Source organism: Macrobrachium nipponense, chromosome 7 (genome assembly GCF_015104395.2).
Source record: "Macrobrachium nipponense isolate FS-2020 chromosome 7, ASM1510439v2, whole genome shotgun sequence".
Taxonomy (NCBI): Eukaryota; Metazoa; Arthropoda; class Malacostraca; order Decapoda; family Palaemonidae; genus Macrobrachium; species Macrobrachium nipponense.
The window spans coordinates 64,093,442-64,099,706 of record NC_061109.1 but is presented as its reverse complement, the minus strand read 5'-3'; positions in this window follow the sequence as shown (position 1 = coordinate 64,099,706).

The window sequence follows — 6,265 nt, the reverse complement described above, 5'->3', positions numbered from 1 at the left end:
TGAACACATTTCACAAAATTAACTCCAGGATATGACTAATGTGTTCAAAATTTTTCTCAAAGACATATTCTCTCAACATGACTTTGCCCAATTATATGCCTCCAAAAATAATACACTTGTGAACATAAAAAATGCACACATCTCCATAGGACTCGTAATGCAGGAATGCCACTCGCCTCCAAATAGTCACGAAACCAAAAAGAAAGAACCACAGAAATCTTCTCTTGTCTCGAGAAAACAAAACTCCCATAGCCACAAAAAAGATTAATTCCACCTCCATACATAAATATGTGACACCATATTAACAATAAGAGCACTCCGGTGAAAAAACAAATATTTCCTCCATTTGGTTAATAACCACATCCACATATTCCCTCTTATTTCTCTGATAGCCATATGTTAATAAAAAACCACCACTCCAGGAATAAAGAATAATCACCTCTATTTCGGCAAATAAAAAATATTTACCTCTATTTCCCCAATACTCCATGTGGAATAAAACAAGGCTCCAAAAAATATTAAATCTTCAAAAAGGAATATCAAAAAAATGAAATACTATCTCCAAAAAAATGTGCACTCAAAGCATCTAACTCGCACACTCACAAATATTGCCCCAAATATCTTCTCAAAAATGTGTCTCCATTTGCAACAAAGATGGCTGCAAAATAATTGAACTAAACATAGCTCTCATCACCATTGACAAATATCAAAATGGCCAAAAATATACCCCCAATATATTATATCTCAAATTATAACTCCAAAATAATATACCTCAATTATATCTCCAAATAATATATCTCAATTCTCCAGGGAATAACTCAATGGTATAGTCAAAATCTATAAAACTCTCTCCTTTTAGCATAACTGCTGAAAAAGGCAAAAACTCGGCAAATAAAATCTGTCTAGAAAATTCTAGAAAAAATCACCAATGTGCCACAACTCATTATAACAAAACTCCAAATTCAAAGTGTCTAAGCAAAGACTTCTCCATATGCACTACGACATAGGCCACTAGAAACTTAGCCAAGTTTCCTATCTCTCACAAAGTTGTCACAAATACAACAAAGGTATTGTGCAAGAAAACACAATTTCTGGAACACAAACATCCAGAGAAAAAAAATGTAGTGCCATTACGTATGCATTCAAAACCATGCAAAAAATTCTCCCGTATATTTCTCTGCAGCATCAAATAGCTAAAAAACAAACACGTTCCCGAACCATGACTCTAAGTCACGAACTGAGATATCAAAAAATATTCACACCAACTGGAGAGAAAAAATAAATTCAAATTCACCCTTGATAAAAAAAAAACTTGTGTCAGCGATGGCTAACTTCCAAAAAAGGAGAAAAGAAAAATCGACGTCATTGTTAACTATCTCCCGTAATTCACTAGATGTCAAGCAATTATCTGCTGAACTCATAGAAAAAAGGAAAAAAAAAAAAACTAATGTGTTGTTAGTTCCTCCCAAATTCAAAAAAGATTTCACACCCCTTGATAGCATTACAGCACCCACGTATTAGTATAAAAAAAATCAGTATCAGAAATATCACTATCAGCAAAATCACCAAAATTGCTATCAAAATCACCAGTATTAGTATAAAAAACATCACCAATGTTAATGCTTGTCCATTCTCCAAGGATTCAGCACAAAAATTCAGCAAGATTCAACACAATTCACCAAGATTCAGCAAAACTCATCACTCGTGAATCACTGAAATATTCTCCAAAGTTAAAAAAATTCTACAAATAATTAACCCCAAGATTTCTCCCAATAATTCATTGTAATAATTCTCCATGAATAATTATCTGTAATAATTATAGAATAATCTCCCATGAAATATCTCAAATCTCTCGTAAAACAAGTCTCCCGTAATGATAATTATACTTAAGTAACCTTTCCGTGACACATCTCATACAATGATACTAATTATTAATAATAATAATAACTCTCCATAGCAGTAATTCTCTTGCAAATTTCTCAAGTAAGGGTGCAATTCAGATAGCATACACCAGTAATGCTGAACCTCATGACACACAATTTCTCCAGTATACACCACCATTGCCACACCCACACAATCAACATCATATTCAACAACAATCATCGGCATTTCAAAGTAATCCCTCCAACACAATAAAAAAAAATAATAATCTGTGTGTCCCCATTAGATTTGTGTCTTCCCAAGAATAAGAAAAACATACAACACATCCCGTGCATGTTATTTACTTTTTCTCTTCATTCACGAGAAGGAAAAATCTCTTTTTATTTCCTTTTCTCTTCATCCAAGAGAAAGAAAATCTCTTTTCTAATAAAAAAAAAGACTCTACGGGCATTTCACTTCATCAACTAATCAATCAGCTGATATCCTGGCATTGAAAAATCACTTTCAAGGGCAAATTCGTCTCTCGACACCCCGACAAGGAGAAAAAAAATAGTAGTTCACCCCCACTGAGAAAAAAAAATTTCTTCCCCCCACTGAGCATTGAAACACCCCTAAGACAAGCGATAGAACACCCCCCCGAGGCAGACCAGTACCCACCTCCCCTTGAACAGTGTCTGAGAAACCCCTGAGGTATACACCAGTACCCTCCCTTTGCACTATCCCCCGGGCAGGCAGTACCCGCCATGCAATGCCTCCCTGCGCCAGTTAGCAGAAGTGTGCTGAGCCCGTAAAAAATGGTGGGCGCTTTGTCTCCAAGCGAAATATGCTATCCAAGCACAATTCGCATGCATGAAAAAACATCTTTATACACCCTCATGTTAAACAAAGACGAATGCGTCTATTATAAACACGCGCCAATAAAAAAAAAACCTTCACTTTCTGCTACTATGGGGAAAGAAAAAAAAAGATTAACCTCTTAAACGAGTCTCAAAAAAGCCCCCAGGCTTAAAAAAAACTCATTGTAACACTTACATGTTCAAAATAAGAGAAAACCACCCCGGAATCTGCGTAAAATACGCGAATCTCGTCGGCACAATGCAAACACGCTCGGTGAGAAGGCACCTGACAATCACTCACACACAAACCAGACTGAGTTACTCACGCCCGGCCCTGGAGGATTCTCGGTACGGGCAAATTTGATGACTAATAAAATTTCTTTCCTCATCTCTACACCCTCACGGATGGATATTTCTCTACCCCTTTCACTTAGCAACTGAAATCTAACAATCCCCTCCATGTTTAACTGGTCACCTATCTCTTCATTGGCGTACCCAGGCATAAAAAAAAAAAAAAAACTTTTATACTGCTTTTCGCAAGCTGCCACCACCTGTAACGAGGATATGAACTTCGTTTTTATTTGGTAAACATGTAACTCGAGCGTCAGCAAAACCCACACACAAATCTCTCTCTCTCTCCCAAGCAACCAGCGGCTCGCGACTTTTCTTTCTCTCTCTCTCTCTCTCTTCACCTCTTTCTCTCTCTATCTCTCTCTCTCCACTCTAACAGGTAATCAAAATGAGAGAGTTGCATTATAAAAAATACTTTTATTTAAAATCAAAAGATAATGATCCAAGTCATACTGACTAACTTAAAAACCCCAACAGTAAAATGTCTATAAAGTAATGGTCACACCAAATGTCTATTCTCCCTTCTAGGACTCCCTCAGTCCCCACATAGTTTTGCTCGAACCTTCTGTTTCAAAGAAATGAGAAACACTCGTAAGTACTAACATAAGTTTAACAACAAAGATTAAAGATTGGATATCCTTATAAAAATGTCAAATAGACAACAAGCCACTCTTTGGCTAAAATATTATAAGACTCAACCAAGCAGCCGGAATATTTCTCACACAATATTTAAATAAACTTTCGCTGAGCTTCCACGGCATCCTGCCTTTCTCTCAAAGACGCCTCTATGCCAAATCCCCCATAGACTTGGGTATGATACATTTTAAAAGGAAGAGACGCACACGCACATACGAACGCACACTTCGCTAATGCCTCATATTACTGGCTACAACCAGTTTCCCAAAGGCACTTTGAAAAGAGTTCATGAACTGAGTACATTGACTTGTCTAACTATGCAGTTTTATCTCACGCCACCCTACAGAAACCATTCATCAGCTTTTCTTGGTCGTTGCTTCGGCATTCCACATTCTAATGGGTCACAGCGAACATATATCACTAATTATAACCCTAGGCATAATATATATATATATATATATATATATATATATATATATATATATATATATATATATATATATATATATATATATATATATATATATATATATATATATATATATATATATATATATATATATATATTTATATATATATCATACATATATATATATATATATATATATATATATATATATATATACTATATATATATATATATATATATATATATATATATATATATACACATATACATATATATATATATCTATATATATATATATATATATATATATATATATATATATATATATATATATATATATATATATATATATATATATATATATATATATATATATATATATATATATATATATATATATATATATATATATATATATATATATATCTATATATATATCACATATACATATATATATATATATATATAATATATATATATATATATATATATATATATATATATACACTATACATATATATATATATATATATATATATATATATATATATATATATATATATCTATATATATAAAGACTTTTGTAAACGATTTTTATACTATTCGCTATGTGATAGATAATGCTAATCATATCTTTTCTCTCTCTCTCTCTCTCTCTCTCTTCTCTCTCTTGAAAATGTTCACCACATATACAATATATTTCTAATTAACCAGAGGCAATCGATTACTCCTTACCGTATTTATTATGTTTTTCCTGTCATATTCATCATACCTGTGTTAGATTAGAGCATTAAGATTACCTTCCTTTAAATGTAGGATTATGTATGAATACATCATACATAATCCTATGATTTTCAGTTTTTTCTCGTAAAAAATGAAAATCATATTGACTTCACGGTAACAGCCGACTACATTTAATCTGTCAAAATTTTCCAAGCATCAAAAACCCAACACGAGAGAAACAGAATGCATTTTCATATGCGAAGCGGAGGATATATACATATGAACCTGAACATAAAACCTAAGAAAGACTAAGGAAATGTTTTTGCCGAAAACAGAGAAATTATATTTCTGAAAGACGATATCGTGGCCGTACCGATGCAGGAGGGAAAATCTCGTCTACAAAATTCGTAAGTCAAAAAACGTTGACGTTAGAGAAAGAGCTGGAGAGAGGGAGCGGTTCCATTCTTTCTTCTTTTATGGGAGATGTTTTCATCTACTGAAAAAACATTCAGGATGCTTCCGTGGAAAAAGATATGTTAACCTGTTATAATAGTAAAAATTGCATTCTTAAGTCCCTCGTCTTTTAAACTAGTTACTCCCGTCAGATTTACAGCGCACATACAATATCTCTCTCTCTCTCTCTCTCTCTCTCTCTCTCTCTCTCTCTCTCTCTCCAAGACACTATCTTTAAAGTTTCAAAAAACCAAAAATGGAAAGGAGAAAATTTCTCTCTCTCTCTCTCTCTCTCTCTCTCTCTCCCCAGATACTATCCTTAAAGTTCCAAAAAAACTAAATTGAAAAAAAAAAATCTCTCTCTCTCTCTCTCCAGCTACTATCCTTAAAGTTCCAAAAGAACAAAATTGAAAAGAAAAAATTCTCTCTCTCTCTCTCTCTCTCTCTCTCTCTCTCTCTCTCTCTCTCTCTCTCTCCAAATACTTAAAGATCCAAAGAAAGAGAAATGGAACGAATAAAGGATATCGTAGTGTGGTGAATGTAGGTGACCCAAATTATTATAATTACTGTTTGTTGTTACAAGACCAGGTGCAATAAATCAGGGATCAGTTAGAGCTACCCTGGAACCATAACTCAGTATTCTCAATATTTGCCTTCCATAAAAAGCCCTAACTAAAGGGTAAACAATATCCAAGACAGACGAACTTTGAGATAAAGGATATCAAAAACAAAATTATTCTAAAAGTTGTAAGAGAGAAAGAATAAAGACTACTCACGGTTGAAACGAAAGAGCGCCTCTAATCAGTAAATTATAAGTGGGGAAGAAAACTACGTAATGGGATGGTGTCGGGGAGGGGGGGGCGGAGGGGGGGGAGGGGAGGACGGAAGAAGGTAACAAGTTTATGCACGTGTTCTAAAATAAATGGCGATAAAGAAACGTAGATCTTAATTGGAATTACCTAAATTCAGAATACCA